General features: G+C 37.4%; 1 long non-coding RNA gene across 1 annotated transcript; it reads left to right on the top strand.

The window, feature by feature from the left end:
- Positions 1 to 5,021: 5,021 nt before the first annotated feature.
- On the top strand, positions 5,022 to 19,937 carry LOC124870560. Its single transcript, XR_007038805.1, has 5 exons — positions 5,022 to 5,158; positions 10,648 to 10,714; positions 18,276 to 18,502; positions 19,441 to 19,509; positions 19,593 to 19,937. It is a non-coding gene; the product is annotated as an uncharacterized LOC124870560 (long non-coding RNA).
- Positions 19,938 to 24,518: the final 4,581 nt, after the last annotated feature.

The raw sequence follows: 24,518 nt of genomic DNA, 5'->3' as shown, positions 1-24,518 counted from the left end.
CTTTTCACTTTTTGAAACTAAATTACAAAATACTGTATGTACAAAAATAACTTATGTGAAAACATTAGATACACAGATTGTGAAATGTTTAACTCTTACTCACCTGCTTTGGCAATGTTTTAACACTAAGTGATGCTATTTAAGAACTGTTCCTGGAAATGATATTCCATTTATGCTGGTATGTATGCCATCAGCCTTTATTACGTTTATTAAGTTGCCATGGTTGTTTCAGAAAAAGACATAGCAACAAGCATCGCAGTAGATGGAGGCTGTCTGTGTGGTCATGAAATACATCACAGAAAGTGGAAGGAGAAGTTCCTCCTTTTCTGCAATTCTTTCTTTTTTGCTCCTTTTGCTGATCACATGTGAGTTACACTGTGTCACACAGCCCCCATAATTACTAGTGGAGTTGTTCCATTTGTTGCATTTTGGGTTTACATCCACAAGCACCCTAATGACGAGTCAAAATACACACAATGAACAAAGAAGACAGATGAAGACTCCGTCCACATGGATTTGCGTATTTAACAATTAGCATAAATAGGCCTTCACATATGATATCAAAGCTACAGAAAATACACACAAACGGTTTGCCATAAATGCCCTGTTTTTTTTACTATTGGGCTAGCTCTATCCCATCACCCCTAGTCCGCTGCAGCTTTATGGAAAGAAAACAAACTGTCTGCATTGCTAATAAAGAAAAGTCAGTAATATGTTAAACTTATGCGTATTATTAGCCATTAGTTTGGTGTGGACATCTTTAGTGAATAGCATAATACATCAATAATTATGTCTGCTTTTCATCACAGTTCTTATCCGTGTGGTTACTACAACCATATTTGAACATCAATATGTTCTTTTTCTGCAATTTTCTGTTTCTTGCCAGTCAACTTAGTTAGTTAGTGACACACAACTTTCATTTGGGCTGACCTACAGTTAGGCTAACAAGTGCCAACAATAGCTTCTATGAACTGTTGCACAAGTTCCACTGTAAGATCTAATTAATTAATTTTGTAACAAAAATAAGTAAAATGTATGCAGTGTAAAGCCATTTAAAACCTTCAACAGTGACACCTAAAAGTTTCATTATAGAGAGTCAGCTTTTGAGTTGTCTTTGATTTGATTTATAAGATATATACAACGTCCCCTACAGAATATTTATCTGTTTGCTGATAGTTGTGCTCTGTTATTACTTATTACAGATGTTCCCTTCTCTCCCTTTAGCCAGCAAGTAAACACACCAGGGTATAGCTTATCTTATCATCATTACATTATGTATTTGGACTGCAGAGATTACCAACACATTCCCTATCGCTCCCAGAGGATATATCTGACGGAGGTAAACATTTCCTAAACATCTATACACTTTTTGAAAATGTCACAAAACACCCATCCATATGGCCCTATGGACAAAAGAATTAATTATTCAAAACACCACATGCAAACACAAATACAAACCCGACTAGCGGTTTAATGCAATCTTAATGAATGCTATTTATTAAGAAAGGACACTTGTTTGTGTTAGTGAATGTGGAGTTGGTCAATAAGGGAGCTATCACTCTGTTCATCAGTATGCAGGGGTAAATTCTTTAAATACACAAGAGACTCGCAAATAGCAGCACATAAACCCCTATAGTTACACTAATTCTCAGCAATAAGGAAGAAACTGCTTCCTCCAGGGCAAATCTCTAAAAAAAATGTATGTAGAACAATACAGTGAGATGAAATCAACCCTTTACTGAGGCTGAATCTCAGTGAAGGCAAGCCATATCTTTCAATGAGGATGTGCTCGTTTTATTGCTACACATTGCATTTCCACATTGGTGTGTTCTTGCTGTTTTGACATAAAATTGCCATGCACTTTGAGGTTTTAGCATAATGTTTGAAACACTCTCTGCCCCTCCAAACAAGCCTGAAAACACACATATCTCACAAATATTCAGAGACAAACATGGATGGTATGTTTGCAAATATACAGAAAAGAGCAGTGTGAATATTAAGTTTAACAATGAAGGCTAAAATGTCAACCAAATAAGTGTCTAATTGTACAGCTGACATAATTGCAGTAATTAAATGGCAAAATATTCCATGTTCAGTAACAATACATGGTTGCTGGGGGATGGTGCCTATCTTCACCAGTCGTTGGGTGAGAGGCAGAGGCTGGACAGGTTGCCACTCCATCAAGGAGTTTTCATCAGCTCACATATCATGAGATTTTAGCAAGACCTTCTTTTGGTAAAATAAAAGTTATCAAGATATAACTAAAAAATTCAACAACATTTCTGTGATTAAGTGGTATCCCATCAGTATTAGATTGTGTCCTATACTTCTATTCTTCTATTCCACTAGTCCCTACTTAGAGCTGTTCGCTACGGTTGAACACTTTTTCAGGTTTTGCATTAGTAACAGTTTTGTTGAACCAACTAACCTGTTTTGAGTATCTGCTTGGTTGCAGTTCCAACCGTTTTGAGTCGCACTAAAAACGCCATGTTAGATCATTGATGGCTAGGGGGCGGCGTCACTAGTCACAGCGTATTTTAGTAAATAATAATTTCAACCATTAAATCATTTTATGCTGGGCTTATTGTGTATATGAGCAGTATTATAGCAAGCTAGCTTTAGGCACTATTAGCATCTAGTTTGCATAATTCTATTTCATACTGCATGGCTTCCCTGTCTAGTCTGTATTGATCTACAATGCTTCGGGTCTCCCCAGAGCCTTCTCTGGCTCTCTTCTTTTCACAAAAAAAAAAAAAACATAAATGCAGCAGCAGTCTAGGCTGTTTTGTTTTTTGTGTCTCTATCACATCATTTCGAACCGTGGTATTGACCATTCCGCCCCCACTGAGATGGTATACTATTGTGATGGAAAATTAATTAAACTATGTTAAAGTCACCTGATGCAACCCAAATAGATTGAGAAGGGGCATTACTCACCAGTGAAGTTCAGATGTTGCTTCAGTTTTATGACACCAACTGTTTGTCCATAAAGTTGGTTTTGCAAAGAAATCTTTTCCAAAATGTTGTTAGTTTATTAAAATGTCCAATCCATTTGAGTACAAATTTTACAATAAGTGTTTTTCAGTGGATTTCTCTGTCTGTGTTTTTCTAAAAATTATTTGTAGATAAATGAGAGGCTAAAAAACCTCAATAATCATTTTTTGTTGTTTGTGTTGACCCAAGGGGAAGGTTGGTTGTATTTGACAAGACAAGACATTTACAAAGTGAAACAGGTATTGTTCTGATGTGGAAATAGTGACTAACTGAGCAGCATTTCTTGTGCAAAGAAGGTTTACAATCCACAAATAGGGTGCAAGCTTGCACTAGTGTTTAAGTGGTTTTAATCCTGAAATTTGATCAACTGGTGCCCCTGTTTGGCTAGCCATCAAGCTTCTTCCTGTGTGCAAATTGTCTCTTTTGGAGTAGTTGTAGTGGGTACCTTACTATTTAATGCAGTAAGATAACAGCTTCACACAAACACATTTCAAAACTTCTAAATCCTTCTTTTAAAAGTGTCTGTTTGATCTATATACAATTTTTGATCAATCTTCCTAAAGGGACAATATCCTACTAGTGTAGAGCAAGCTGGCTTACCAGCACAATGCACCACATTTATTCTTAGACCTTGTGTAAATCTGATATTGTCCTAGTGTCTGTCAATGATTTCCATTGGACTGTTTCTAACAAAAAGGGCTTGTTCAGCCACACTATGGGTAATGAACAGGGAACTCTGCTTTCCCTCTAAAGACACAGCTTAGTTCTGCTGTCAATAGCACCCCACCTGCATTCAAAACAATGGCTACAGCAGTCGCATTTTAAGTCAAATGTGTAGCACAGTGCACTTGATATATAACAGCAGGGTTTGTATAAAAATTATAGGAACAATCTGTGTAGTACCAGTTGTGTTTAGGTAATGCTACAATTACATTCAGGAACATGAGCGAACAGGCAACATAAGCCACAGGGTGGATACTGAGATCAAAGGAATGAGAAAAAACTCTGTGATCTGAATGTATAAACTAAAGAAAAACTAAAGGTGTTTCTGAAGAAAACAGACTAGTCATGCCTCTTAATATAGTATTTTAAAAGCACACCAACTAATGTCTTGTCAACACATCTTCTGAAATTACATATTTATGTCTTGTCAACGTTCTTTCCAAAAACAGTTAGTTCACATTCTCCAGATGTTTTACCTTGCCAACACCTATACTGCAACCACTGTGAAATGTATGGAAGTGTTTTTTTATTAATATCCCTAAAAATCTATATTTGTTTTGTTTGCTTGCTTGTTTTGTTTTGTTGCAAAAATGTTGTGCTGCAAAGTTGTGTGCAAACAGTGAAGAATACTGTAATTTTAAACAAACTGATCAGGATCTGTTGCCTCTCTAGATGCTGAAGGAGCACCCAGCATCTAGTCAGGTTTTAGCTTAGAAATGCCCCACAAATCAATCATAACAGTCAAACATGGTCCCCGAACAGATGTACATGTTACTATCAAAACAAAGATTAAGTGTGAAGGGACAGAGTGCCAAGTGACTCAGAGCCATGTCAAAACTTGGTGCAATGCTCTTAACTGACTGGCTATTAGCTATGTTATTAAGTAAGTTGGTTTACAATCACTTCATACAGTCATGTTATAGGAAGCAACGAAGGAAAAAAATAACTATTCCTGTAGATTTGTACTTATAATCGACAGAGCTTAGGAGCATGCTGTCAATACCACCGCTGCTCCAGGTGACTCAACCATGTTTGTTTGCAATACCATGCATTAGTAAAAATATTCAGTTCAAATAATACTGAAATCATTAAACATAAAGATAACACAGAAAGTGAATTCCTCTGCAAAACACATACAATGCTCATGTCATCTTAGATAATAGCGAAATTACTACAAATGACAACACATATCAATCTGGGTTGCTAGGAAACGGCTGTTATGTCAGCTGCTTAGTGAGCCCAATCTCGTGGTACATACACCTTCTTATGTGTCCAGACAACAGCATTATCATCCTCCTAATTGCTGTTGTTTCTCTAAAAAAAATGGTTGTAGCCTGGTTGTAGTTTGCCTCATTGCGTACTTTTAAGCGGAAAACTGTTAAGCTGCCATAGAAACAATGAAGTTCTCTTATTCCTGTTACACTGACCCATGGTGGTAAAGGTAGGCAGGTTTTCAGCTATTTATATTTTCCTGTCATAGATTCTTTAGTTTTGATTTTTCTTTTTCCTAAAAAGCGCGCAATTATTGTTAAGCTACTGTCAAAATCTTATTTTTGGTTGAAAAAAAACACAAATATATTGAAAGAGGCACATCTTGGTGAGATATGGACTGTAAAGCCATTGAAACCAGTGGTGGATATTTATATGGATGATACGGCTCATTGTCAAGGGCTTTGGAGCAGCAGTAGCTGACCAACAAAAAAAAGGTTATCCGTCAGTTGTGCCCTAAACAGGTTTTATGTAGCTCATTTGCAGTCCCCAATGTTGGGGAAGGTGTGAGCACTTTAGGGGGTAAGGAAGATGGGATTTAGCCCAGGATGCTATTTAAGAAAGATCCACTACTGACTGAAATAGTGTGGAAGCACACACTGAAAAAATTTAATGAGCCAAACAGATACACACAAATATGTAATTTTAATGTTCATGATAAGATAAGATGACCTCTAAAAACCTTTTAAAACGTTCTTGAAAAAGTAAACCCATAAATAAACATTTGACTTGAAAGAAAATTTCTCTGACTCAACTTTTTGAATACTTTTGACAAGCTGCGTCACCTTGTTTAAGTAACTATAACTTTGCAAATAAAATATAAAGGTCAAAATTATAGTTTCACATAGCAGTTACTGTTGATTTGACAATTTCAACCTTGTTTGGGGTAACATGCACTTAGTATTTGGTTTGAGAACATCTGTATTCCTGTGATCCAAGATACATAAAGATTTCAGCATAGGCCTTGAAAGCAAGGCCTTGAAACTGGCCTTATTCATAGAAAACTTGCAATGCATTATTGGGGACCTAATATCATTATCCACATAAGTTCAGGCAATTACCTGATGAGACTGATCAATTTCTCGTACTCGCACTCGTCGTCTTCCGCTTTATCCGGGACCGGGTCACGGGGGCAGCAGACTCGGCAGAGACACCCAGACGTCCCTCTCCCCAGACACCTCCTCCAGCTCCTCCGAGAGGAGGCCCAAGGCGTTCCCAGGCCAGCCGAGAGACATAGTCCCTCCAGCGTGTCCTGGGCCATCCCCTGGGCCTCCTCCCGGTGGGACATGCCTGGAACACCTCCCGAGGAAGGCGTCCAGGAGCCATCCGGTATAGATGCCCAAGCCACCTCAACAGGCTCTAGGAGCAACGGCTCTACTCTGAGCCCCTCCCGGATGGCCAAGCTCCTCACCCTATCTCTAAGGGAGTGCCCAGTCACCCTATGGAGGAAGCTCATTTCAGCCGCTTGCGGTCATGACCCAAAGTTCATGGCCATAGGTGAGGGCAGGAACGTAGACCGACCAGTAAATCGAGAGCTTCGCTTTTCGGCTCAGCTCTCTCTTCACCACAACAGAACGGCACAGCGCCCCCATTACTGCGGCAGCCACACCGATCCGTCTGTCGATCTCCCGCTCCATTCTTCCCTCACTCGTGAACAAGACCCCGAGGTCTTGTCAGAAGTATCAAAGGCCAAAATTGTCAAAATGTAATAAATGTGTTGGTATATAAACATTTAGTCCGTCAGTCAGTCATTTTCTATACCGCTTATTTCATAGTGGGTCACGGGGGAGCTGGTGCCTATCTCCAGCAATCTATGGGCGAGAGGCGGGGTACACCCTGGACAGGTCGCCAGTCCATCGCAGGGCAACACACAAAAAAACCATGCACACACCCATTCACACCCCTAAGCGCAATTTAGAGAGACCCGTTAACCTAACAGGCATGTCTTTGGACTGGAGAGGAAGCCAGAGTACCCGGTGAGAACCCACATATGCACGGGGAGAACATGCAAACTCCATGCAGAAAGACCCCCGGCCGGGAGTCGAACAAGGGAACAATGTGCCACCGTGCAGCCCTAGAAACATTTATTTCTATGAAAATAAAAAAGAAAGAACTACAAGCAATAAATGAACCAACATATGAATGATAATGGAAATCTTTAAAACTTTTATAAAACAACATAAACAACTTAAATGTCAAAAATAATTCACAAAAATGTGATTTTACTTATATTATTTTGTTAAAGCCAATATAATTATTAAAAAAAAATGTTTTGTCTTAAATCAACTTCATTTACATGTTTTTATTTATTTTCTGATTGTAATTAATAAAATGTTGTTAAATTTATCACAAACAAATATTTAACAATAAAATATTTATTCGATTGCTTTGGTCCTCTGTATAGTAGCTTTTATAGGTGAATTGTATGGAGAGCCGTTTCATTCAAAATTAAATAAATAAATAAATACTGTTGTTGATAAATTATTAATAAATATTCCATGAAATAAATAAACATCTCCATGAAATAAAACAAAATAATTATGTTAAAATAAATTTTCATCTTATTTTATTTAATTCATTTCAAGATTTATTTAATTTACTTAAATATTTATTTATTTCATAATGTAGTTTTATTTTGTGACACTTTTATTTTGTAAAGCTACTTTATGTATTTCAGTGACTTTTACTTTTTAACCCCGTTTTTCATTTTTAGCTCTTTTTATTTTACGTTCTTATATTCAAATGGGGGGGGGGGTTTATCTGTGGGGTGGTGCTGGGACAGCAGGGCTGAGCTCAATTCGTGGCTGTGGCCGGCAGAAGCATGCCGGAGAAAGCCAGGGGATTATTTAATTTTGAATGAAACATCTCTCCATAGATTTGCTTAATAATGTTCCATATAATGCAGCATCCTATTAATATGAACATGTGGGGTAAAGAAAGGAAAGGATATGACATCATAACTCCACGTTGTGTCAGTAGCCATATTTGCCCCTACATGTGAAAGTGAATTGTAAAACAACCACCTTGCTTTGTCATTCCTCTGGTTCTCCTCAACCTATGTGTGCCACAGCAATGAAAGTGTCTGCCTTGACTTTCTCAGACTGACTTTCAGCATCGAACCATGTAGGCAATGATAATGTCAGGCATTTTCATTGGATGGGGAGGTGGCAAAGGGAGGAGCGAGGTGTGCTTGGCTTTTTCAATAAACCTCTGGTGATGTGTTTTGTAATGCATTGGTTATACTTCACAGTAAAAACCCATTCTGTTGCCGTGGCAGCCTGCACACTTCTCCCTAAATTGCCTTTTCTCCAAGTGCCATTCGTTATGCTTTCCACTCTGCTGCGCAGATATCATTTATTTATTTTATGAAACAACAACCCCGTCAAAAACAAAACAACCCCGCCTCCTATGAGGTGAGGCGAACAGCGGGATAAATGAATGGAAGGACAAACTAGTGCACAGACAGACAGAAGGATGGATGATAAATTACCCAAAATTGGAAGTAAATTGGAGGAAATGTAAGAAAGATTTAGGAATGGACAGCCTGGTGACATTATGTAAGTAAATAACATCCACACGTTTTAAGTATTAGCCAAATACTTCAAAGACTGAAGTAGACGATGCAAAAAAATGCAGTAAGAAACATCCTGAGATACTGATTCACCATTATGTGAAATTCAATTTTCTTTCCTGCTTCTCTTTTATCTGGTGCCATTATGGAGACTGTGTTTGTCTGATGGCAGAGAAATAGGTCTGCTTTGTTTAGACTAGTGTCAGCCATAATGAAAAAGCACCATCAACTCAGAAAGGGGGCTCCATGCTGTGTCTATCGCGACACTCAGCAGATAATAACTATTGATTGCTATCCAAAGACAAGGAAAAAAAAGACAAAATAGAGGACACAGACAAACAATGTAGAATAAGGACAGAGATTACAGTCTATTACTGTTGCCCATTTGTGTCTCACCAATGAAATCTAACAACATAAATGTAGAAAGTTTCTTAAAGATCATTTAGAAATGTTTCAAAAAAATATTAAGAAACTTGCCGAGTTCAGTTTCTGAAGTTAAATAGCTTTAATTCAGCAGCTGTGTACTCCTCCATCTCTCTGTTTGTCTGTGATTAAATCTCTAGCCTGTATTTTAAGAGCTGTCAGATTCCTGCTGAGGTGGACACAAGAGTTAAAACTCCACTTAATATTTGATGCCACAAAGTAAAAAACAAACAAAACAAAAAATACAGTTCTTTAGTGCTTGCCTCTCCCACAGGATTTTACTTGGCAAATCCTTTAAGAGTCATCAAAACCCGTATAAAAATGCTCATTGCAGTAAATAAAAAGGTGGGATTTTAATAACTAATTTTCAACATGCCCTGACAGCCAACCCTCACCCCGGCCAGTAAAAAAAGCAACCCCTTTGTGACAATTTCCCATAATGAATGTTTGTGGTCATTGATTTCCCATTCTAGAGACACTCTATGACTTCACATCGATCCCGGTGGCTTTTATATGTAGATACTAGGAGAGTGTGCAAAGTGTTAAATGAGTATGGCAGCTGTTGCTTTCTGTAATTTGCAAGCAGTTCACGTCAGCTTTAACATCACACTTCTCTGAATCAACAGCAACTGTAATCAAGTTGTTTTTGTATAATGCTTCAGCTAACTGCATGCAGTAGGCTCTCTGTGATTGATTAACTGGGTTTATAGAAGTGACTTTCTCATCAGAATTTTCATTTTTCATTACAGTGTCTTCTATTACAAAGATTGTAGAAGCTTAACAATGCATTCCCTCAAGCAGTTACTGGAAAAAACATCTATTCATTTCAATAAAACCGTTTTGTTTAAGCGTGTTTTGTATTCATAAACATGTGAGCCCCGCTAAAATCAGACTTTAGGTGTGCTGGAGCATGCATCTGCATATGTTTAGTGATAGTTTTCTGGACTACAAATCCGAATCCAAATCTTACAGATTAAATTGAAGCAGCATATATTCTACGTGATATGTCCACTGTCAACTGTTCTGTCTGCTTTGGACTCAAATGAAATAGAAAGTAAAAGATTGGGTGACCCAGTGGTAGAGGATAAAATTTACATAATTACCATTTCATGACATTATCATAAAGGGCACAGAAACATCTGTGGTGCAAACTCATAGTCATTTTTTCATAGTTTTTTCCTTCATCTTTGAGAATTGTGACTTATCTTTGAAATTAAAGCGACACACCACAGAGAAAAAAGCTATTTTGTAAACAATACTACCATATGCTGTAGTACAAATAAAAAAATATGTCATAATAATAAGTTTTGAGTTCTAAAATTACTAACTGCAGAGGATGAGCAAAGTTTGTCAACAACGTATTTATTTTATTGATGTTTTTAATTGAACTGTAGTTTCTATTTGTTTTTATTGTTCTTGTTTTTACTGTTGTTTTTATTTTTAAAGCCAAGCTGCCAATGAGACTCGAGAAGGGGTTCAGGCACCTGGCTATAAGCTGACATAATCACACCCATAAAAAAAATTAATAACTTAAAAAAAACTCAAAAAGACCTTCTGACAGTCCGAATATACAAAGCAATGGCCCTCAGTTCCTGTGGGAGATGAGGACCTCTAAAATGATTGTGAGTATAATGTCCAACACTTACTTGTTGACTGTCATTATCCAGGTCTGGGACAGTCCAGCCATCTGAGGTGAGGAGGAAGGAGCAGCGGTGGTGAGGGAGTGTCATCAAGGTAAAACCAAGTTTTTAGAAAAAAGAAAACTCTGCTTAAAAGAAAGACAGTTTTGGCTGGAAAAAAATGCAAGTTCGTTGCGAGTAACAGCACTCACTGCAGCAAACATGTGGAAGCTGAACAGTGAGCTGAGTGTCCATACGGGGTGAAGGAATATGACCAACTAGAGAAATGTGGAGCGAAGCTGCCCTAAAATGCAGACTGATTCTGCAGAGTGGGAATGCAGGAAAAAGATCATTAAATGGCCCAAGAGTGGAAAAGCAAGATATACTTTGGGATTGGCAGTCTTCTCAATAGGGATTGTAACAATCTAGTGTTGGGGAAGTATCTGAGGTTTTCCTAAAGAGTTTTCAGGAGATTAAGAAGGCAGAACACTGATGCAACATCAGTGCAGCTCTAGAGAATGACAACACAAGTCCACCTGAAAAAGAGACAGAGAGAGGGGGGAGATCGCTCCCAAAATTTTAAATGCATTGGTTTTGATTTTACAGCATTTCCTCAAGCTCCAGATTAGATCATTGTGGAGTTGGATGTTTTTATGATCTCCACAGGCCTTTTATTTAGTAGATTAGTAGCTGTGAAAGGGATTCAGCTAAAGATCCAGACATTCCAAAAATGAAAAAAATGAACATAAAAAGGGGGGACTGAGGACAGTTTTAATCCATATTCCACTGGCAGGATTGTGAAATAACCTCCACAACCTCGGGTACAGATCAAGTACCAGCATTTATAGCGATTTCCTCATAAAGCCTGCAGTTCAGCAAAATCTGCCATGACTGCTAAAAAGGAAGCCAAACTGCTACGCAGGAGGAGTTTGCTCTGTGCCCTTTCGGTGAGAGTGGATCATCCAGCAGTTTCACAGTTATTTGGTATTTGCTAGTTGGGAAGCATCCAGTGGAGGATTTGTCGCTAAATACCCTCACAGCAAAAACTGTTTTTCTCCAGAATGAACACTTGCAGTGAGATTTTGAAAAAAATGTTAGAACCAGCTTTTTGCATTTTTTAAAAGAAGAGCTAACTGAAAACAATCAAAAACATCATTATTTAAACAACTTAATACATCTTAAAGCATTTTGTTTATCATTTCATAGGCCAAAGTTTAAAACACACACAGCACAGTAATACAGAGCTATGCTCTGTTGAACTTAGTAATTAGAAGATAGTCACAAGGAGAAACAAAAACAGCTGACAGTATTAAACAACTTTGAAGAACTCATTAAGAGAAAACTAACAAAAAGAGTGTGTGGCAATAACCAAGGTGAATCCATGTGAGTTATGAGAACAAAAAAGTAAGATTGACACGAATCAAGTGATAAACAATGGAAATAAGATATGCAGGATTCTTGTAAATATAGCAGAAAATAAGAAAACAAATATAACCTTTACACAATATACAGGTGCATCTCAATCAATTTGAATATAATTGAAAAGACAATGAATTTTAATAGCTCAATTCAAAAAGTGAAACACATATATTTTGTCATTACACAGACTGACATAGTTACAGTGGTTAATTTGGTTAATTTTGTTGATTAAGGTAAACAGCTAATGAAAACCCTTTTTTTTTTTTTTTTATAAAAGACCTTTAAAAAAACACATTTAATGCAGTGTTGTGCCCCAGCCATAGCATGAAACATGGGCTGAACTGTACACAGAGACTGGCAAAAACACCCTAAATGCACTGCATGAACCTATTTTAGTACACATGATATCATGGAGCCACTAACAAAACACTTCTCTCAGCTATGGCTATTTAAGTTTACCCCACTACAGCGCAGCTGATCACTTTGGGAAGGCAGCGCTCGACCACCTGAATGTCTTTGAAACCCACTGGCGGGTAAGACTCTACTACTTTGAAGAATCCTTGGATCTAAAATTGACTACTATCTAATATTCATGTATCTGTTGGACTAAGAACAACCAAAATGTAAGTTATGATCTGCTGTATGTCAAATCACAGGGGTAATTAAGATGAGCTGTCCTAAAAAATTGTGCGCTCCTCAGCCTTGAGAAACATTTTGTGCTTAACCAAGTGCTTCCTAAGATTATAAGTATTCCCAACGCTAGCCTTGCACTTCACATCACACATACTGCAGCGACTGTAATCTGCATTGTATTTTGATGGAGCCATACTTTCGAGCGCTTTTTATCAGCTAATTTTGCTCTGTTGACTGTACCAACGGCTACTGACGTAATTATGCTCTTGTGCCTGCAATGCTGTGTTAATGTGTGGAAAATCGCCCACTGTTCCACTACCTCAGTGCCACCCTAATGTGTTTAGGTACTGAAACATAGTCTGTTTAATTTTACGTGAATAGGTACTTGGTAGTACCAACGTAATTTGGCCAGTACCTATAAAAGTACCGAATTCGGTACCCATCCCTAGTACCACCTCACTGAAGAAACTGGATTAAACAGTTTGATGCGGAACCAGCTGGAGCCGAGTTGCTTGGCAAAGCAAGGAAGTACACACAGAGAAGATGCCACAGGATCAAAACTTGGTGCAGGCCAAATGGTTCTCTTCTCTTCTGTTCTCTTCTATTTTATTTTCTGTACAGACAGTAGTCTAAGCTTTGAAGTGTGGTGTACAGTTACTGATGGGGCTGCATTAAGCATTAACTTGCACTGTGTTCAACTTAATTGAATGCAGTGTAAGACTGAGTCTCTTTCAGTACTGGAACAAATCAACTAAACTCGTTAATGTTGTTGCCAAATATATGTTGTACAATTGCAGAACAATCAAAATTTTAATGTAATACATTAAAATGATGTGTAGTAGGGGCAGCCAGAAATCAGTACAAATAGATTTTTTTTTTCCTTTAAAGCCTCTGTGCTCTGAGCTATTGTGTTTTAGGAAACTACTCTTCTAGTGAGGTAGATAAAAAAAAAAATACATAAATATTCCACATACACAACACCATTTCATATACTGGCAGGGGAAGAAGTGACACTTTTTGCTCAGGGTGTTTTTTTTTTTTTCTTGTCCATCAAAAAATAAATAAATAATACTAGAAAATTCAATAAAATTAAGTGGGGAGCCAAACATTGCCAGTGGCAGTCCACAGAGACAGGACAGCATCAACGAGATGAGTATGCCTTCATGATTCACACTCTACAGATCTTGGTGCATACTGACAGTTCTATGTTGGGTAACAGCACATCACATGTTTTCACCAAATCTGATATCATGCTGATTTAATCAGAGATGCTTGAAGGCATTTGTAAATATTGACACAAAGAGAGAGAGGGAGAGAGAGAGTCCCAAAACTGTGTCTCCTTCTTCTGTCTTTGAATTATCCCCCTTTCATCTTTTGTGTGATACAATATTTCTTTAATAAATATTCCATGACTCTGTACAATAAATATGAATATAAAGTCCAGCAATGCTTGTGAGTATATAAGGATATATGGTGAATATAAAACTTTGACATATTCATCATTTTATAACCTCTGAAGACAGCTGGTTGCATAGTTCTTTATTTGAGAGTAGCAGAGTAAAGAGGGCGGAATACATCCAGAGGTTCTTAAAAGTGTACACACTGTGTTAAGACTACAGATGTTTGTGATGTAAAAAAAAAATGATACCATGATAAGTCATCTTAATTGTGAGTCACTTCCTGTATTATTCAACCTAAAAACAAATGAATCTGTTAGAGGGAAAAAAATATATATGCATAAATAAAACAGCTGCAACAAACTGGTCACATAAGTACCCTTAAATGAATACTTTGTTTTGTGTTTCAACATTTTGTCTACTTGGATACACACCTGCCATCGATTACAGACAACATGGTTAACTTTAAATATAGTTTAGCTCATATTCACTTATTTGAATCCATTAGCTAAAGCCGCAGTTTGCAGAGAGGTTACAACAATTCTAAAGGATTTTATTGTAGATTTTATTATAAGGGAAAATATTACACAGTAATATAGCTAAAACTATATGGTTAAATACACTATATAAAAAAGAGCTTTTTTCCTCATTGTCAGGCATTACATTAGGTTAAACGTTTCCTGTTTTGGGTCAGTTAGGATTATTTTTATTATATAGGAAGTGCCAGAACAATTAGATTTATTTGTAGTACTTTTGTGAACAGAGGTTTACATACATTAAATTTATAATGCTTTCAAACTATTTGGGAAAAAAAGATGATGATGTCATTGCTTTCTAAGCTTGTGATGGTGGTCATTTCACAGGATCTGGGTTAAATAGAGGCAAACCTGGGGATGTATTTTAAAGGCAGCACCGTTGGCACACTGCTTCCTTGTATGACATCTTGGAAAAATCTAAAGAAATCTGGTAAGACATCAAATTGTGGACCTCAACAAGTCTGGTTCATCCTTGGGTGCAATGCCGAGATGCCTCAGGGTCCCACGTTCATCTTTTTAAACAGCTCTATGCAAATATAAACATCATAGGAATGTTCAGCAATCATATTGTTCAGGAAGGAGATGGGGTCTATGTTCCAAAGATGAACATGTTATAGTGCAAAATGTATGTATAACCCTCAAAAATCTTGTAAGAGAATACCATCATGCAAAGTGAAACAAGTCCTGAAACAACTGTAACATTACTACCACAGGACCTTTCTCAATAACTAAAAAGAAGACAAGATGCAAACGGGCTAGAGTCCAATCTGAGAGATTTGGAGGACTTTTATGAAGCAGGGTGAGAAAGTATTGCCAAGCCAAGATGGAGGACTTTAACAGACAGGTGCTTCAACTAAGATTTCAGGGGTTAAGTTGTGCATACCTACGTAACCAGATTTTGCACCTATTTTTTCTTTGTAACAGATTTGTTTGTTTTCAGATAATTTGCATAGTATTGATGTCACGTTACTTGTCGATACTGTTTTGAAACTATTCTTAATGTCCTCATTGTTTTACATAACAACCTGACATTCCTTGTAGGGGCTTGTGGACCTTTTAAGTCCATTGTTTAGAAAAACAATAATAAAATTGTTGTTATTTGTTAGAAAACTAAAATGATTGATTAAAGTTTGGACCACTTATTGTCAGGAATTATAATAAGCCACATTAACATAGCAAAGCCTAAGAAGATTTTTTTTGTCTTTATGGTAACATTGTCCTTGACAATAAAAAAATATCCAAAGGCATTTGGCACATTGAAAACAATCATAAATGTCTCCTCAGTAGGCATTAGTATCTGATAACTTTGGAATAAGAATTTTGCCTGGAGCCAAAACAAATAAGCCAGTCATGGGAAGCTTGTCACTTTCTTTGTTGAATTCTGTTTTATGAAACAACTAACTCTTACATAGTGTTAACACACAATGTAGTAGTACCCTAACTGTTTTTTTTTTCTGTACAATGAAGATCGGTTCTTCTTTTTTCTTTGATCCATTCTTTAATGGGGATTCTTTAATGAGAATTGGGTGGGTCAGTATTGTTGTGGATGCTTTCTCTGGTAACATTAAGATACTGAGACATCTATCTGTGAGGTAAAACTACAAAATGTTCTGAAGCAAACTTTAGATACTTTATCCAGAAAACAGTTCTGAAACTTCTTCTCAAAGGTAAGGGCTTGGAGACTGCTGTGTGTATGTGTGTGCATGCAAGGGTGTGGTTCAGGCTGTTATACAGACACAAATCTGTTGCTCTTATTGACAATATGTGGCCCTTTCATGATGGTTCTTGCCCAAACCATTCAAACGGATAAATTACTTTTAATTTCCTTCTGCATCCTACTTCTATTGTCCCTGTGTATCAACCTGTTGCAGGTAGGGACTGAGCAGATGTGGGTGTGCATTTGCACCAAACACATATAGTTAAATGAAGCTAAAGCTTAATGGATTCTGTTCCTTCTCACTTTACTGTCTGGTAAAACTGAAATAACAACTGTCTTTATGTCTCATGATTTTGTAAGCTTTTGATTTTTACAACTGTGAAATGTTGTTTTGGTTTCAAGAAAACAGGGGAACAATTAAACAGATGTAAACAAGCTGGCAAACACCAAGTTTCAAATGCTATGTGATGACAAAAGATATGGTAATTGTTGCACAACGTCATAAAATCCAATGTATTTGTACAGCACATTTACAAATAAAAATAAAAGACATAAAAACAAGACATAAAACAGAAACTCAAAACACTCATAAAATAAAACAGACAATAAGCATGTTAACTCACACTGGCCAAATGCTTTTGAAAAAGATGTGTTTTCAGAAGACACGTATAAACAGGAACATGAGATGCCTGAGTAATATTAAAGCGCAAAGTATTCCAAAGTTAATTACATGTATTTTGTAAGCCATATTTTATTTAAAAAATTGATGAATGAATAAAAAGTAGTTCAAGGTTGAGCTGTGAATTTAGGGAATTTCATTTAATGTTTAGTTAGTAGAAAATGAATTGATTCAGTTTTAACCTATGCTTAACTTAGAACTAGTTGTTTTCAAGAGTGAACAACTGTGATTCAAGATTTGATTTGCCTAAACTGCTGCCTCTTTAGGTTTTGGCTGCTGAGGGACATGCAATGACTTACATACTTGCTGATTTGTCTTTACTCTCAAAGGCAAATTCATACCTCCCTGTTTATTGAGTTTGCTACTAAGGAGCCTGAGTGACAGAAATTTTGACATCTTTAGCTGGCTACTGCAGTGGGATTTAGGATTCTGTGCAAACATTAAGCTCTGATCTCTTTGTGACAACACTGACTGTACATGAAAGCAGCAACAATAAACCTCACTTTAAAAGGTGGTGCAAAACACAAAGCTGTTCAAGAAAACCACAAAATAGATTAGTAGAAGAAGAAAAACAACCATGATACTTGTTTTTGAGAAATATTGGGTGGAGCTGATGTTTTTTCCCATTTGGACAAGTCATCTCTCAGATACACCAGAGACACAAAGACTGTTTTCTTTTCAAGATGAGAAAATAACTTTGTTCTTCAGTGAAATACATCTGAGTAATATAGAGTGGTTCAACTGATTCAAAAATACTATGAATAAGGGCATGTGCAGGTCCAAGATCCAAGTGCCGTTCATTCAGTGATGTTTCTGGAGTCCCCTACTCTCCATGTATTCTTTCAGCTTTTGTTGTTCTTAATTTTATTTTACATGGCTCATATTTTGCCATCCATAAGCCAGCAAATAAACCTATTTTTTGGTTTTACAGCCTAAAAATAAAGCTAGTAATCAAAAGCACCCATATTTTGTTAATCTTATTTAAGATAATGACAAAATGACATGTTGTAATTTAGATACCTATAAATGCAGATACAGAATCAAAAGAATCAGAATTAGTTTTATTAGCTTTTACAAGGAATTGGACTTCGGTTGCACTTGCTCTCAGTTAAGATGTTTTTTTTTTTCAAAAACATAAAGGGAAATACAACTGTTTCTAAATATGTATATATATATATAGTGTTTTTACAAAAAGGAATAACATGTTTGATTGTGCAGGGTATCAATCTGGGCACTCTGTTAAAAGTCCGTCAGAGAGACAGCCTGGGGAAAATAAACTGTCTCTGAGGTGGTTTTTGCAAATAGCGCTCTGTCATGCCGACCAGAAGGTAAATGTCTAAACTGTTTGTTTGCAGGATGTGTGGAATCTGCAGAGATGTTAGCTGCCCGTTTCCTAACCCTAGCCTTGTTCAAGTCCTGGAAAGAGGAAAGATGAGTCCCGATGATCCTCTCTGCAGACTTAACTGAAGGCAAAGCTGATGTCTAGAAACAGGATCCTGGCATACATCCCTGGGTGGACGGAGTGGTGCAGCATGAAGTGTAGTCCCAGACTGACTGCCTCATCTGCCAACCTGTTTAACCAGTAAGCAAACTGCAGGGTGTCCAGCAAGGGCCACTAAACAGAAGTCAAGGCACCAAACAGAACCCAATAAATGATGAGCGGAGTTGGTCGACAGTTTTATAAAGAAGAAATACTTACAGGACAAACGAGTCTTTTTGGCTATGTCCAACTTTATCTGGTTCTGTCCCAATGGTTCATATTCCCTTTAAAATATATTGTTTAACAAATTCTCAACCTTATTTTATTGTATTTATTTAATACCTAAAAACACCTATAATGAGTGCATTTTTAATGAAATTTTGTTTGTTTAAAATGTTTCTTTTCTGATTACAGGTGACTTTGCTCTGATGTCTATGTCTATAGTTGATGTTTGATGGGGTAAAACTGCAGAAACTGCAGCTTACTTTTCTTTTGAAGAAGGACTGGTTAAAACATGCTTTACATGTTGGATTTTTTTAGAAAGTTGAACATTCATACATTGATTAGGAACAGATTTGAAATATCACAGTATTTATTCTAGATTGAAATGAAGCCCAAAAATATCTTAAGAAAGAATTTTTAGGTGATATCCCCCAGCCCTATCACCAAGACAAATTTATGTTTAAGAAATTACTTTATGATACAGAAGCTTAAGGCTATATGACATCACTGCTGTTTAACTGAGTAAATGCCACAAACATTTTGCACTTTACTCCAATGTCACAATTACATTATCTATTACTGCAAATATTGGCAGTGTGAAGAGTTAATAAGGACATAAAATTAAACAAAGCTCTTGTCCTCTCTTTTTAACAACCTGAAGGCACAAATGACTTTATACACCCTGACTTTGAGAGTAACAGATATGATATAAATGCATTTAGTCTAGCTAATTGCTTTGTAATTTTGCCATGTGCAACTGCATATGAAATTGCATACAGATATCTTGGACTACACTCTGTCCCCTTTTTTCCATTTAGTGAAATTCAAGATGCAAGAAGTTGGCAGATCAGACCCTTGGAAAGAAATTAAACTGAAAAGAAAATATGGTAAGGTTGGAAATTCAAAAGAACAAAAAAGTCATGACAGTGTCAGTGTTTGAAGCAGTACTGTTTTATTTTTATCGCGTCAGATCTCCCCAAAGGATGCACAATGGGTTTTGCATGCTCTTATCATCAAACAATGTCATGCTACAATGTGGCAAGTTCAAGACTCATGTTGCTGCTCCCAGACAGAGCAAATCAGCAGCTGAAGAGTGAAGAACTATTCAAGCAGAAGGAACATGTACTTACACACACACACACACACAGAGCTATATAAGCAGAAACATTTTATATGTGAACTATGCATCACAGAAAGATGGTCATCATTATCTGCTACTTAACAGCGTAAGTAGACTCTCCATTACAGATATATTTAATAATCAGTGATCAATGATCAAGACATGAAAGAAACTGGAGAAAAATAAATTTTATTAAGTGAATGATCTGAAGACTGTTTTTGTATGCACATTGCTTTAAAGTAAAAGGGATCCCATTCAGTTCTGGACAGAATTTTCAGGCCAAATTACTCTTACTGACCATTTATAAGTTGCATCCTGCTAGTATCAGGTTGGACTTGCTTTTGCATTCCAGACTGCCTTAATTATGTGTGCCAAAGATTCAAGTTAGAAATTCCTCTTAGAATTTGGTCCAAAATGAAGTGGCAGCATGACACACTTGCTGTTGGTTGCACATCCATGATGGGAATCTCTTGGTCTATCAAATCCCAAAGCTGCTCTATTGGATGATCTCTGGTGACTGTTGCGGCTATCTAGGTAAAGTGGCCTCATTGTTATGTTCAAGAAACTAGTTTGAGATGACTTGAGTTTTGTGACCTGGCAGATTATCCTGCTAGAAGTAACCATAAATAACGAGTACACTGTGATCATAAAAGAAAGGACAGCACGATATGCCACTCAAGAAACTATCTATATAGCACACACAGATCCATACCTGTATTTGGATGCATACCAGCATATTTATGTGTGCAAATGGAAAACAGAAAACCTCAATAATTAATCAATTCTTTATCCTCCTTAGACAAGGAAAACAAACGTGTTTTTTATTTTTTGTCACATAAATATCGTGCTGGAGTGGTAAAATAAAAAAACAATGCAAATACTATTTTGTTTTTACCTAATGTGATTTTAAAAAACATGCAAAACAGGACTTAATCCATCTAATGTGTGAAACATTAACACATGTCAACAGCTGACGTAGGAACTGTGCACACTGAGCTTCTCATTTCATAAATGCCCAGTCATTTGCCTTTCCTCTGGAATCACTGACTTATTGAAGACAAAGAGGGTTAGGGTTGGGGGAACTTCACACATGTCACATATGTTTTATTCTTACACCCAGGCATTCTCCATCTGAAAAGGCATGGGCTATTAACGATTTCAGGCAAGCCAACATCAATGTATTATCTTTTTCCCTCATCTTAGTGGTGCTTCCTTTTCTTGATTTCCAGGACGAACTCTTCATCATTTGAATTGAATTCAATTCAATTCAAAAATACTTTATTAATCCCAAAGGGAAATTAAATGTTGTTATAGCTCATATTATCATTCAGGTCTTGTTGACATGTTTGTTTCTGGGATTTCTATTTCTCAGCCAAGAGACGTTTGAACTCCAGGTATTGAAAGGTGTTCTTTGCGGTTGGTTGCAAGACCTGGGTGTCTTGTCAGTACTGAGGCCATGAGTTGGTAAGGGCTGAATGAAGTGAAGTATGGTGCAAACAGTCCACTTCTTGACTGTTACCGTAATCAACTGAAGACAATAGTTCTACTGCAAGTCTAAGTCTGGAAAATAAAGCTGAGCATGTGCTTACACATGTAAATTCCTCCCATGTTGTTGTTATATTGTGCAACCACTACTGGTCTTGGGACTTGGATTTGTCTCTGTTCTTTCTTTAACTATCTTTGACAGCTATAATGGGGGGTCAAATCCATAGCATGGATGTCATGAAAACAGGCCTCCTTTACCAATATTTTAAGAACCAACAGACTCCTGTATGTTAACATCCCTTTTGTACCCAAAATGAAAAACAGGTCCCTACATGTTGGCTCTGACCCTGATAGGACAATAGCTCACATCTGCTGTTTGTTTCTGTGTCTCCTGCCTGGCTCACTTTAGTCTCATATAAAAAACACACTTACCTTTTTTGTGTAATGTGCTTTAGGGATGCCAACCATTTTAAAAGGCAACACCCCACACATGTGACATCACTTCAAAGCTATAGTTGTCCTCTCTGAAAAGCATCAGGACTTAGCAGAGCTGCATGTGTAGTATAAGAGACATAAGGAAAAACTAAATGTGCGCTACAGTGCACAAAATTGAATTACCAGGCCTCAACAGCAACATAACATTTTCTTTAAAAAACAGACATCCAACTTGTTCCTATTTGTGCAGGTATCAGATTTTGTGATAAAGCAGCTGATATTTTTGTCTTCAGTAGAACAGTTCTTTTGGGAAGCAGACTGTATCAAACACAGTAAAACAAGCCTTAATTTCCTCCCAAATTATGTAGCAGACCTGACAAATGCATTACAGAGTTTTTACTCTAGTTTGACAACCATGTTTGATCCAGGATAGTTTGGGATAGAAATTAAGGCATCCTTGCAGCATTCCTTTTGATTAATTTAATGTGTTATTATTTGTAATATTTTGCAATGACGTCTCTTTAACATGAAAGTTCGCCCCAGCCAACCTTCAAACACTCCCATGAGCTCTTCTGCTAGCAACCTAAACCACTTATACATGGCAGGACAAAAGTTGTGCTTTCATGTTGTTCACTCCAAATTCTGACCAACCATCTGAATGTTAGCTGAAAATGAAACTCATGAGACAATGCAACATTTTTCCAACCTTACGTCTGGACAGGAGTGGCATCCGGTGTGGTCTACTGTTGCTATCAGCCCATTTGGTTCAAAGTTTAATGTGTTAATGTGCACTCACTAATAAGCCCACATTCATGCCCCAATGTGCACGTCTGTAGACAGCTTGAGGTTAAGTGACTTGCCTAGGGGCACAACCTTCTTTTTGCAAGGCAACTACTCTACTTACTGAGCCACAGTCACCTGTGATGAGGACTGTGATGATCTTTTATATAACTAAAACTCTCTTAGTGCGTTTAGTAAATATTTTCAATATTTTAGGCTTTCCATGGAATGTATACCTTGTTAATTCAATAATTTGATCTCACATCATTGTGAGTGTTTGGAAACACTTCCATCTGAGTGAAGAAACAATATTTTGGCTGCTGTTTTCCATGTTTTAGTTTTTTTGCTATGAGGCAAAATGTAAGAAGTAAAAAATGACTGCCATGCATAAACCTAAACCGTCTGCTGATGACTCTTTCTGGGATTTGTAGTGTTAATTCTTAATTATCCTTGTTGAGCTAGATTGTCAGCATCTCCCTAATTATACACAGAAGTGTTGGATAATGATTTCATCCACCTAATCAACCATCACAGCAAAACAATAATAAAATCTGTTCTTCATCATTGTTTTAATTAGTTTGCCTGCTTGCAAATCCAGAGCAGTGCAGCTGAAAGCCAAAAATCACAGATAACAGAGTCAAAGCTAAGAGAAGAGATTTGTCTGTGGTGTACTTAAAGTACCGTGGTTATTCAAGCATTCCTTATTTTCCTTTGGCATCAGTAAAATAACCTTGATAAAGATTATTGATTATTGTTGTAGAACTACTGTCTTCACTTGATTATGGTAACAGTGTGAGAAAACTGAAACAAACATAAATTCAGGGTTTAAATTAGTCCTTCAAGGCAACAGAAATGCAAGAGGCTTTCAATCTGAATAAATATTAAAAACCTGAATACCTTAGTACTCAAGTTTTATTATTTCATAGAAAGCCATGTGAGTTAGGCAGTGCACAGAGGCAGCTTGCTTTGTTTTTTCCACCTATATTCTCTCCTTTTCAAATCATCTCAATTTCAGCCTCAGGAAAGTTATTTTGAGAAATGGCTAAGTCAAGAACAAATTCTCTCACATTATTGCTGTTGACTTATTCAATTATTCGACCATGTGGAAAATGGACACCATTTTCCACAAATGGAACCCTCTCCTCTGAATGATTAATTGTCAGAAGCCTGGTGGAGATTTTCTGCTGCAGAGGTTTGAGGCTGATAGTGCATCAAACAGGACCAAGAGGCTGTTATCAGGATAAATCAGCAGGACAATAAGAGATATACACTGCTCAAAAAAATAAAGGGAACACTCAAATAACACATCCTAGATCTGAATGAATGAAATATTCTCATTGAATACTTTGTTCTGTACAAAGTTGAATGTACCAACAACAAAATCAGACAAAAATCATCAATGGAAATCAAATTTATTAACCAATGAAGGCCTGGATTTGGAGTCACACACAAAATTAAAGTGGAAAAACACACTACAGGCTGATCCAACTTTGATGTAATGTCCTTAAAACAAGTCAAAATGAGGCTCAGTATTGTGTGTGGCCTCCACGTTCCTGTATGACCTCCCTACAACGCCTGGACATGCTCCTGATGAGACGGCGGATGGTCTCCTGAGGGATCTCCACCCAGACCTGGACTAAAGCATCCGCCAACTCCTGGACAGTCTGTGGTGCAATGTGACGTTGGTGGATGGAGCGAGACATGATGTCCGAGATGTTCTCAATCGGATTCAGGTCTGGGGAACGGGCGGGCCAGTCCATAGCTTCAATGTCTTCATCTTGCAGGAACTGCTGACACACTCCAGCCACATGAGGTCTAGCATTGTCCTGCATTAGGAAGAACCCAGGGCCAACCGCACCAGCATATGGTCTCACAAGGGGTGTGAGGATCTCATCTCGGTACCTAATGGCAGTCAGGCTACCTCTGGAGAGCACATGGAGGGCCATGCGGCCCTCCAAAGAAATGCCACCCCACACCGTTACTGACCCACTGCCAAACCGGTCATGCTGAAGGATATTGCAGGCAGCAGATCGCTCTCCACAGTGTCTCCAGACTCTGTCACGTCTGTCACATGTG

Source organism: Girardinichthys multiradiatus, chromosome 6, assembly GCF_021462225.1.
Source record: "Girardinichthys multiradiatus isolate DD_20200921_A chromosome 6, DD_fGirMul_XY1, whole genome shotgun sequence".
Classification (NCBI taxonomy): Eukaryota; Metazoa; Chordata; class Actinopteri; order Cyprinodontiformes; family Goodeidae; genus Girardinichthys; species Girardinichthys multiradiatus.
The sequence above is the reverse complement of the archived record's forward strand: the minus strand, read 5'-3'. Positions and strand labels throughout refer to the sequence as shown.